This window comes from Pezoporus wallicus, unplaced genomic scaffold, assembly GCF_028554395.1.
Source record: "Pezoporus wallicus isolate ANWC-B61680 ecotype Strahan unplaced genomic scaffold, APGP_CSIRO_Pwel_v1 contig_8692, whole genome shotgun sequence".
NCBI classification, from domain to species: Eukaryota; Metazoa; Chordata; class Aves; order Psittaciformes; family Psittacidae; genus Pezoporus; species Pezoporus wallicus.
The window spans coordinates 94,321-106,836 of NW_026642640.1; positions in this window are offsets into that span (position 1 = coordinate 94,321).

Sequence of the window (12,516 nt, forward strand, 5' to 3'; positions counted from 1 at the left end):
GATATGAAACATTAAGAGTGATTGTTGTTTGTTATTATTTAAGCGTTCACATCCAAAGGAGCGTGGCCAGCAGGTCAAGGGAGGTGATTCTGCTGCTCTACTTTGCTCTCATTAGAGCCCACTTGCAGCCCTGTATATAGTTCTGGAGCCCTCAACCTGGGGAGGATATGGACCTGTTGGAGCGGGTCCAGAGGAGGGCCACAAAAATGATCAGAGAGGTAAAGCACCTCTCCTATGAGGAAAGGATGAGATAGTTGGGGTTGTTCAACCCAGTGAAGAGAAGGCTCTGGGTAGACTCTCTTGTGGCCTTCCAATATATAAAGGGCATTTATAAGAAATATGGAGAGAGGTGTTTTAGCAGGACCTGTAGCAACAGAATAAGGGTGCAATGGTTTCAAACTGACAGAGGGTAGATTTAGATTAGACGCAGAGAAGAAGTTTTTGATGATGGCGGTAGTGAGGCACTGGCACAGGTTGTCCCGTGAAGCTGTAGCTGCCCCATCCCTCAAAGTGTTCAAGCCCAGTTTGGATGGGGCTTTGAGCAAGCTGCTCTAGTGGAAGGTGCCCTGCCCACACAGGGAGGCTGGAACTAGATGATCTTCAAAGGTCCCTTCCAACCCGAACTGTGCTGTGATTCTGTGAAGTCCCACATAAGGCAATGCTGACCTAGAAAAGCTGATTTAAAAGATTAATTCTGCAAAACCTAGCTCCTCAGAACAAAGCGGTTACATCTCACATTTTTTCAGGCTTTGGACAAAACAGAGCCAGAATGTGGAGGATAAAAAGAGGTGTTAAATATTTCCTTCACACACTCTCTGTGGCTGTATACACCAACGCATGCTAGAGCGTGATGGAGGGCTATGTACACAGCTGACTGATGTGGCTAGCTACAAGTGAGCTGAAGACTTGAAAGGGAAGAGCAAGCTCTGGCACAACGCTGGCTGCACCAAAAAAGCTTTTTGTCAGAGGCATAAAGGAAACTGACGGCAAAGTTGGTGAAAATGCCCAAGAAAACAGAAAAAATAATCAGACTCACTATGGAAGCGGCATCAGTTTTTCATTTGCAAGGAAGTAATTTAAACTGCTCCAGTGCCAAAATGATGAGAGCTCAGCTGTAGTGTCTAGAAAACTGCCTTTCTTGCCAGGACATCAGAGACTGTCCTCCAGTGTCACTTGCTGCCCTGAGTAGGGAGCAGCAGGCTCCCCTGCCCTGTTTTAATGGGAAGAAATGACCCTCTTTCTGCAAGAACTCAGCATGGGTGACTAAAGGTAGGTATCTCCCACACATGCGTTGAGTCCCTCCTTGTGATAGGAACCTGACACTCCCCACCAAAGTGTTCCCTGAAGGTGCACTAAGCCTAGATAGACATAGAAAAAATAGGTTTGGATTCAATGGTAAATATGTAGGCATTTACAGTGGATGTCAGAGCTTTTCATTATTTGCTCTCACCTAGCCAGCTGAGAGCATGAATCATTTCATCCTAACAAAGACGTTCAAAAGATGCAATCTAAACCCCTGAATATACTCATCTCTCTCCACTGAGTTTAGAAAGAGACCAATGCGAGGTGGGTTCTAGATGTCTGCTACAATACCTCTTACCTGCAAACTGGAGAGGGACATGCGAGGCCACAGTGACCACCCATGCAAAGCAGAGCAGGAGATGGACTTGGGCCCAAGGAACTTCTGAGGGTGGAAGCATCATAGCCTGACTGACCCTCACTAAAGAGGGGGACTTGACTTACAGAATTATTTGGATCACTCTCCCATTCACAAGGTATCCCTTCAGTAAGTACCCTCTTTCTGAGGACTGAGACAGCTAGTGGGACTTTAGGAGTCCTCATGTCACCCCCCTCCATTTTCCTATGATTAACCCAAGTTCATTGAAGACAAACTTGAATCAGTGAGATGGGGTCCTGGTGAATTCACCATCTCTAAGGCCTCCCTATGGCTTTCTTCAGCAAAAGTATTTTAGCACCTGGCTTAATAATATTAAACATCGTAGAAACACTCGGGCTATTTTCTACCTCATTTTCAGCCATAAATATCAATAAAGAGGGGTTCTCCTGTGCAAACTGGTTGCTATCTGGAAATGATACCTTCTGACTTTAAATTTGTCTTGTTTATAATTGAGTGGGCTATCACTTTGATCTTTCTTTTTTTTCTTTTTTTTTCTTTTTTCCTGTTTCAGCTGTAGCAAACTAAAAGTAAAAGGCTTTTCAGACATAATATTTTGGTTGAACCTGAACAATCTTATTATCAAAGCTATGCTCCTCAGGGGATTTCCATGTTATCATAGCTGCATTTTGTCTGGGTGGGGAAACAAGGGACCACAATGAACAGAAAAAAAACCTAGAATAGAGAAAAACTCTGAACCAAAAGTACATTTTGTTTTACTTCTGGGTCTCTGCTTCTGAAGCTGTTTGATTTCTAAAAGACATTTGAGTCCATCTGTCTCACCTTACTGCCTTTCTTTAATGCCCTGGAGACAGGAAAGCAAATTTGTGAGTCTAAATCTTAGGACAGCTGAGTACCCAGGAGAAGCTGAAACAGGACTGGATTACTTTTCATTGCAATAAATTTATACTGCTTCTGCCTCCTAATTCAGACTTCCCCAGAAAAAGAGAAAAAAACCCACTTAAACCAGATAAGATTTTCTATGGTCCAACAAAAACATACCTGTGCTTTCTTGGTCTGCCAGCCCTCTTTGGGTCCCAGCACTTAGCTTCTGAGTCACCCTTTTTGGCCATCAACAACATCGAGATTACAACTACTATGACTGAGGAAAGCAATTTTTTCTGTGCCCCATGGTTCACAAGTATGTGCTGTCCATGAGGTGCATCAGCTCCTCAGCACTTCCTGCTCCACACGATCCAGTGCTTTCTTGTGTTATCACTTTTGTTTCAGCTATTACAGGTGACTAACCAAGCGCACTTCTTGTGTTTTAGGAGCTCAGTTGGTGTGTCCTGGTCAGAAACTGTGGGTAAAACCGTGGCCCATCTTGGGACTGTGAAGGAACTTTTCTCATGTTGAGATTTGGCAGGAGCTGTTGGGCTTCTGTGGCATGGGGTTTCCTCGGTTTCTTGGGATATCAATAAATTATCACAGAACAAGGGTGGCTGTCCTTTTGCCTGACCTAACCCGACCCACCCTACCCTACTCCTCAAACATGTGGGGAGCTGGAAGAGAGGATGGCACAATTTCCCATCCCTTCTTATGGGCTATGGATGCTGATTCAAGATGGCTTTTAACACCTATTAAGGTCCATAGTCTTTCAATATAATTAATTTGTGCATAACTTTAACATGCATGCATCTGAATCTCATTAAAGCTTCAAGAAAAAAATACCCTAAACATCCTTTTAAAAAAAACCCCCATAGGACGTTTCTTTAGGTTATTGCCAGAAAGACAAACTTTGGGATTTGTGCAGCTCTGAAACAGAGTTTCTGAAACGCAATAAACAGTTGAAATTGAGCTGTTAATACCCATATTTGTAAGTTGCAGATCTGTGCATAAGACTAAACTAAATGGTTATCATCATGGTTAGTATTGCTTTTTATTGTTGTTGTTAGCAAAGAGTTTGGTAAATGCAACTAATGAACCAGAACTCATTGGAACATCTGTTACATATATACTCAAACAGACTTAATTCTTAGATTTTTATCATTTTTTACCAGATATGCTGAGAAGCAGAAATCTTCTGGCTAGCTTCAGCTGTGAGAAAGATGACTTCTACATAAAGAAAAAAGGATTCAGAATGGTAGTTTTTGATGCCTCCTGACATTTGTCACTCTGACCTTCTTTGAAAACTCGGTTCCATACCAGAATGTATCTTCTGTTTTTTTTTTACACCAGCAGCATATTAATGAGGAAACCTGAGGGAAAAATACAGGGAAGTTAGAAAAACATTGCTGGGTGAAGGGTAAAGCAGAGGGACTTTGGTCAGGCGTACAAATATTACGAGATCAGAACCCAAAGCTACAGGACAGGCTAAAAATGCATTGGTTTTGTTTTGTTTGGTTTTGCTTTTTCCTAAGTAATGAATACAGCAACAACAGTAACAAGAAGAGTCGTATTAAGAGTCATATATAAAACGTGTGGGGGTTTATTATTTGCTTGCTAGTTTCTAAGCCTTTAGGGTGCTCAGGATAATATTTTCAGCTATTCTCTACAATAACCTGAGTTAAAGCATAGTTCAAGAAACGAAAGCTTATATTGCTTTCATGTTATTTTTATTCTTTAGGTCTTAGAGAAACATTAGTTACTGCAAAACATATTACTCACTTATGAGATTTGGCAGGAGAGCTCCTGCCATGAGCCTACTGCATTTGCTCAACAACATTTTTTCAAACACAATGATGGACCAAACCCCTGCCATATTGGTGACAATTAATTTTGTGAATATATCGTAATTCTGCAAAATACTCCAATCTGCAACTTTTAAATTAGATATATTTGGATTTTCTTTCTTTTTAATGAGTTTGGTTTCCTTTAGTTTAAAAATGTGAATTACTAAAATCTGATTTGGTTTCAGCTCAATACATTCTTTAAGAATCTGCCCATGACAGCTGTGGCTGCTCTTGGATATTTGATATTTCGTGTTCCCACATGCAGACCCAAATCCAGAAAAAAAAAAAAAGCTAAGGGAACATAGGAGGCTCCATTCCAATGTATGACTAGTCCGTGACAGAAACCTGGAAGTCTCAGATGAAAAGCAAGCGTAGACCTCAGCAAACAGGACAAAGGGAATGAGTGAACAGAGGCAACACGACAACATGTCACGGTAAAATGGAACAGATGGACAGAAGCTATCTTGAGGGAGTTGAGGGTGAGAAAGAGTGAGAGGAGCCTGACATAGTGATTGTAATCCTTGCATGTCCTGTGGCTGTGGGGCTCCTCCACTGCCTGATAAGTAGGATTGAGTGAGGAAAGAAGGGAGGAAAGGTGCTGGCTTGAGGGTGGCAGCACTCCCTTACTTCTCCCCTTCCCTCCCACTTGGGCAGGTACAGGATCCATATCTGCTTTGGGCATGTACTTGTACATATAGTACAGTACACAAGTACTGCCAATTCTTTTGGTAATAGCTGCTGGAATTATGAAAGTGATCAAAAGTGGAAGCTGAAACTCCAGGGGAAAAATCCAGTGTTGAGCACAGGAGGTGTGGCAAAGCCAGGGTGTCTGTGGCACCAAGGCAATGGAGGTAAGCTGTGATAGGAAGGACCTTGGCTGCTGTGCTGAGTGCCCTGCCAAGGAGCTGACCCTGACGGTGTTTGTCACTTCATGCCTATTCTGTGGGTTCTGTGCTGCAGCCCTTCAACACCAACACCCCTGTGCTTGGATAGAGCCTCCAGAGAGAGGCAGGTCTTCAAGAGATGGGATTTTAGGATGATGATGGGCTTCTAAACCAAGGTATGTGCTGTTCAGGGGGATGGGAAGTGGACTAGATTGGCATCTGGGCTGGATCAGGCTGCTGAAGGAAGCCCTGAATATCTGCATAGGTTTCCTTTGCTTCTCCTTGCACATCTCAGTACACAGCGGTCTTCCATCATCATCATCACCGCTTGACTTCGCCAATGAAGACTTGAGAAGGGCTTTACCCACGATTACTACAAGCACGCTGATGACTAAAAAGGCCAATGTGAGATAGGCAAATCCGGCAGCAAAAAGCACAGCAAAAGGTCTCCTTGGGTGGTATAGGCGGGGCAGGATTCTTTCTATGTTGTCTTTTCTATTCGAGACTAGTTCTGCGAGAGTTCTCAAAGGAGTCAAGGCATTATGTATGGTGTGTCTCCAAGTCTGATTGGAGGCCAAGGGAGACCATTGATGGTAGTCAATATGGCCAAGGCTAAGGTATTGTTTCAGGGAGTCCTTATATCTTTTCTTTGGGGCACTTCTCTTGCGGCAATCACCATCACTCTGTATAAGAAAAAAGGTGTAAAGTCAGACTGCTCAAGCTACAGAGGTATAACTCTGCTCTCCATTGCTGGAAAAATTCTTGCAAGTGGTCTTCCAGTGGTTTAACAAACAGCACTGAAAAGTCATCTAGAGACATGCCGACTGTTAGCCGCGGGGATAACAGAATTTGTTGACTAAAATTAGTGTTGAATGTAGCTTCATAAGTAATGCTGAACCCATTAAATGTTTTTAAAAAACATGCTTAAGCGAATAAGGACTAGGTAAACATTAGATAACAAAAGGTCACAAAAAGGACTAATAATACATAAGTATTTAAAAATCTTTTAAAATATCTTTCCTGGTATGAAACCTATTTAGAAGGAGAGGAACTGCAAAATAAAAAAAACATAAGAAATTGAAACTGCAACTCAAAAAACATATTGCAAACAGACATTATCAAAGGTAACAAAAAGACGCATGATTCCTGTGATTTTGTTTTGCACAGATTTTGTGTACTGAGATGTTTATCCATTCAGAATTAATTACATCCATATCATGGAAATTAAATGGGAGTAATCTTTACATTCATGCCTGTAAACCAAAGGAAAATAAGTGTAATTAACCTGAAAGATTATCCTCCACTTAAAGTATGAATACAGGAGTGGGGGAATCTCTATAGCAGGGAAAAATACACATTTCCTTTCCACTAATTATGCCTAATTAACCAGGAGAAAAAGAAAAATGCAGATAGGACACTAATTGCAGAAGGACATGTGGGAGCTGTGATGGGATCCCAGCTGGCAGCGCTGGCATGCAAGTTTGTTTTCATCTTGTCGTTACAGTGAGCATTTAAAAACCATCTAGAGTTGGTTTCACATGTTTCACATTTGGAAATGGAGAAACTCCATCAGATTTCAAATATTGTCCAGTGTAACAAGGACCCATTCTCCAGGCTTGCTCTAAGCCCAGCTACTAGTGTTGTTCCCCAGGGCTTGGTACTGGGCCACTGTTGTTTACATCTTCATTGACATTGTGGATGAGCGTATGAAGTGCACCCTCAGTAAATTTGCAGATGACACCAAGTTGGGTGGGAGTGCTGATCTGCTGGAGGGTAGGAAGGTTCTGCAGAGGGATCTGGACAGGCTGGATCCATGGGCTGTGAACAACAGGATGAGGTTCAACAAGGCAAAGTGCTGGGTCCTGTACTTGTGCCACAACAACCCCACGCAATGCTCCAGGCTTGGGGAAGAGTGGCTGGAAACTGCTCATGGAAAAAGACCTGGGGATGCTGACTGATGGAGCTGAACATGAGCAGCTTGTGCCCAGGCAGCCAAGAAGCCAACAGCATCCTGGCCTGTACCAGCAATAGTGTGGCAGCAGGGCCAGGGCAGTGATCATCCCCCTGCACTGGGCACTGGTGAGGCTGCACCTCGAATCCTGTGTTCAGTTCTGTGCCCCTCACTACAAGAGAGACGTTGAGGTGCTGGAGCGGGGCCAGAGAAAAGCAACGGAACTGGTGAAGGGTCTGGAGCACACGTGTGATGGGGAACGGCTGAAGGAACTGGGGGATTTAGTCTGGAAAAGAGAAGGCTCAGGAGGTACCTTATTGCTCTGTACAACTGCCTGAAATGAGGTTGTAGTGAGGTGGGGGTTGGTCTCTTTTACCAAGAACAGGCTGCCCTGGGCAGTGGTGGAGTCACTGTCCCTGAAAGTGTTCAAAAACTGTGTAGAATCATAGAATCGTTAGGGTTGGAAAGGACCTTAAGATCCTCAAGTTCCAACCCCCTGCCATGGGCAGGGACAACTTCCACTAAACCATGTCACCCAAGGCTCTGTCCAACCTGGCCTTGAACACTGCCAGGGATGGAGCATTCACAACCTCCCTGGGCAACCCATTCCAGTGCCTCACCACCCTAACAGGAAAGAACTTCTTCCTTATATCCAATCTAAACTTCCCCTGTTTAGGTTTTAACCCATTACCCCTTGCCCTATCACTACAGTCCCTAATGAAGAGTCCCTCCCCAGCACCCCTATAGGCCCCCTTCAGATACTGGAAGGCTGCTCTGAGGTCTCCACGCAGCCTTCTCTTCTCCAGGCTGAGCAGCCCCAACTTCCTCAGCCTATCTTCATACGGGAGGTGCTCCAGTCCCCTGATCATCCTCATGACCCTCCTCTGGACTTGTTCCAACACTTCCATGTCCTTTTTATGTTGGGGACACCAGAACTGCACACAATACTCCAGGTGAGGTCTCACAAGAGCAGAGTAGAGGGGCAGGATCACCTCCTTCGACCTGCTGGTCATGCTCTTTTTGATGCAGCCCAGGATACGGTTGGCTTTCTGGGCTGTGAGCGCACACTGAAGCCGGCTCATGTTCATTTTCTCATTGACCAGCACCCCCAAGTCCTTCTCCGCAGGGCTGCTCTGAATCTCTTCTCTGCCCAACCTGTAGCTGTGCCTGGGATTGCTCCGACCCAGGTGTAGGACCTTGCACTCGGCATGGTTAAACTTCATGAGGTTGGCATCAGCCCACCTCACAAGCGTGTCAAGGTCCCTCTGGATGGCATTCCTTCCCTCCAGCGTGTCAACCGAACCACACAGCTTGGTGTCATCGGCAAACTTGCTTGAGGGCGCACTCAACCCCACTGTCCATGTCAGCGACAAAGGTGATGAACAAGACCGGTCCCAACACCAATCCCCGAGGACACCAAGCATTACTTGTAGAAGTTTTCCAGTGTAGATGAGGCCCCCAGTGCCATGGTTTAGTGGAGGCCCTGGCAGCCCTGGGGTAGTGGTTGGACCTGATGATCTTAACTTTTCCAACCTGATTGATTCTGTGGTTCTGTGATTCTATGATTCTAGCAACAAGAGGCTCCATTCTTCCCTCCACATCCTTCAGAATGTCTCTTTGTTTTCTTTTTTCCTGAAAAAAAACCAAACCCAACTATTAATATCTGCTGCTGCATCCTTTCACTGTCCATGTTCCTGTCTCAAAGTCCTCTTTACTGGCTTGCTCCCTTTCCTGCCATCCCTCTCTGCTCCTAATGCTCCATGCTTCTCTTTGGTCATGTGTAGCTGCTCTGGGGCAGAGTTGCTCTTCCCATCTGGGTACCCCAGAGCAGAGTGCCACAACCATCACTGCAAGGCAAACATGCAGTGCTTCACCCTGCTTCTGCCAGCATAGAGCACAAACAACATTCTTCAGCCACAGAAACAAAAGAGTGAGCTACCAAAGTAACACATACCTGCTGGTCACCTCCTTCACCCCAAGGGAAAGATTCTTACCTGCTTCGTGTTTTTTTTTTATTTTTAAATGGCTCCTTATCTGTGCTGATCAAAGCAGGTTAAACCCACACATTCAACAGGATTGGCCTTTCTTTTGTTAGAGGATTAAGTTGGTGTGTGTCAATAATGTAAAAAAATAGGAAGTGTCACAGGACTGAAATCTAGGCCATGGCAACTGCTCAGTGGAAAGCTTTGTGTGTGGGGCCCAGCAGGTTTAAAAGGAAGAGCAGAAGACTGCCACATCATTATTTTTATTGTTATTATTAATATTATTATTGTTATTATCATCATCATTATTGTTGTTGTTGCTGTTACCATTACTATTAGTATTACTTTCCACATAGCAATTCCTTTTGAGGGATTGCTGTGTCACCGTAGTGTCTAATGTGCAGCAGCAGGACTAGCAAGCCTTTCCAGTTCCCCTTTCCTTTACACTGAGGCATATCAGCAAAACAACCAAAGACTTCTGGGAATTTCATCACAGCAATATGTAATGGGAGGTGAGCTTAGCCTGTCTTCGTGTCAGCCTGCCCCTATGGCGCATCACCACTATGGTTCACTCCTAGATCCTGATGAGGTACCTCTAGACCATCCTGCACTGTGCACTGTGATTGTAATGTGAGGATTTATGAGACAGAACAGACTGTCATGATGTGGTCTGCCCTGCAGCACATACTGTCCAAAAAATATCACTGCCTCATCTCTGTATCAGTTTTGCTTGTGATGCCTGAGTTATTATATTTGGTCTTCTCAAGAATTATGGTGGAGGATGAAATACTGCATCCCTGAAATTAGCTGTCAGTTTGTATGTGTAAATTTGTCTAAATCCCACGTACAGTGAGCAGATCTTGCCTGCTTTCATTTACAATAATGAATTATCAGAAATCATATGTAGATAATTGTAGTCAACCATGAAATTATAATTTTGACATGTTTTTGAACAAGTAAGCTAAATCTAGGGCTTTACTTCTCATTCAATTAGGCAGATCTTCCTGACTGCAAATTTTCCTTCAGCTTTTCCCAGACACAGCACTCTTTTAAGGGTCTCACTAATCGCTGTGTGCTGGGATATTACCGCTGCAGTTCTCTGCATTCTTTTGCTTATAAATTCTGGATCACAACAGTTGCTGCATCTGTAACTGTTGCATCTACTGTTATCACCTGCTGTATTACATGGCCACAGACTTACCTAACTTCATTTGGGAGCCATTACTTCCCTGAGCTCAGACTTCTATACAACAAAATAGATGAAAGAGTGCAACCAACCACCAGATGCATACAAAAGCTGACTTCTGGGAATGAGAGGCTGCTGTTGAGTGTACCTGTTCTTGTTAGGCACTCTTGGGACTGTAATTGCTTAATTTCATGGGGCTGTTACTTGCCTTGTTCACATGCTTTCCTTACAAGCTGCAGCCCACCTCCTAACTGCTTGGTCTGCATAGCTGGGCTTCCCACCATGGTCTGAACAAGGTAAGTTTCATTAGGGAATACACACCCAGAGTGCTTCTGATGAACAGTGAAAGCATCATAGTTCTTTTCAATTTCAGCACTATAAGAGAGATGTATCGTACATGGAGGGAGTAGAACAACACTGAACAGAGGGGTGGAAATAGCAGTGCATGGGGAGAGGTGAAAAGACAGCTCTTGGCATCTGCAGGGGCAGCACAAACAGGACAAAGTGACCTGCGGTGGGAGGGCTCACCCATGTGGTGCTCTTCTAAATGTCCAGCATGGTGCTTGTGGAGAAGTTTTCCAGGATCTGTGCAATGTCAGCATCACATGAACAGGAGCCAGTGAGTGTCCTAGAGAAGGAAGACAAAAAGCCTGACTGGTTTCCAGGTGGGCACATGGGCATGGTGCAGGACACACTGCCCTGAAGTGATGCCTTCTTGTAATTTAGGGTTGACTGCACTTAAGAAGTATTATAGGGCTCTTTTCTTGCTGTGGGTGCAGAGTAGACCAAGAAGGAGCTTTTTATTTGCTACCAGATCACTGAACAATATAAATTCCACTGGCAAAAGCTCCATGCAGTCAGCAGAGGTGCACGTGCTGCAGGAGGAGATGGCTACCTGCAGACCATCAGAGGGGCCAGGCAGTTCTTCCTTCCCAGCTCCTGCAGCAGCTCAGTCTTGCACAGCATTGGCAGATTCTGCCATTACACAGCTCTGATTTCTCTCCACTAACATGCGTGCAGAAGAGCTGGGTATATGCTTGCTCTGTCTACCATATGTATGGATGAACATCAGGTACTGCTGCCTGGACAGAGTTTGGTACGCAAGACACAAATCTTAGCTTTCACTCCGTGGAAGGTTATATGCAAGGAGTGTTGCCTTAGAAGCCTAGGAAAATGTCAAAGCCAACTCAGAAACTGATCACTGTCACAAGAGCCTGTGACAAAGCCTTATGTGAAAGCAATGCTGCTGAAAAACAGTAACATGGATTGTTTACAAGTTTTGGAGCTGCCCAACCTTTCAGTGACCTTTCAGTCACCTTGCCTGAGATGCAGTTTGTAACAAAACATGGAAACAGGCATACCTGCCCTGCTTTCGCTTTTCAAGGCAAACGCTTCAAGCCTAACCCCTGTGCAGCTGAAGTGTAACTGCCATGAGAGCTATCGCATCAAGGTGTTTGTGTTCACAGCTGGAAAGTTCTGTAAACCTGCACCAAATCACTTCTGCTTTGAAAAGAAAAAAGAAAAGAAGAAACAAGAAAAAGCCAGGGAGGGAAATAAGAATTTGAATATTGAGCAGCCAAAGAGAAAAAACTAACCACAACAGACAGCAGCTGCACATTTGTAGCAATCTGAGAGTCAGCTAGGAAAGTTGTCAATAAAATGCTAAGTGCAAGTACAGAAGAAAACAAAAGGATGGCTCTGACCATGGACTTCTGGATGAGGCGGTGATTTTCTTAGTGTCCACTATTTCTTCCTGTGATAAAACAGAAAGGAAACTCATTAAATGCTTGCTTCTTTCCTCAAGGAGACAGCCGTGAAAACCGTGGTTTGATGGTCTGGAGAGTCTGCTCTCCACTTGCAACAACGCAGCTGTCTAGAGGAGCCAAGCCCAGTGAGGGAAGCCATTCACAACTGGCCATAGAAGGAGAGGAGGTTCCTACCCCTGTGAGGAGCAGAAAAGGCCAGGGACTGAAGGGGGACATAAGGGACACTGAGATAATTGGCCCTTCCACACAACTAGCCTTACAGACTGGATCAAGACTTGCCAGAAGGCATGTATGTCTGAGTCCCTCACAGCTTGCAATCTGCCCTAGTAAGTTCATTCCTATGCTATAAATGACACACTGAAGCACAACATCAGCCTTCAAATATTCACCATCCCTTGTT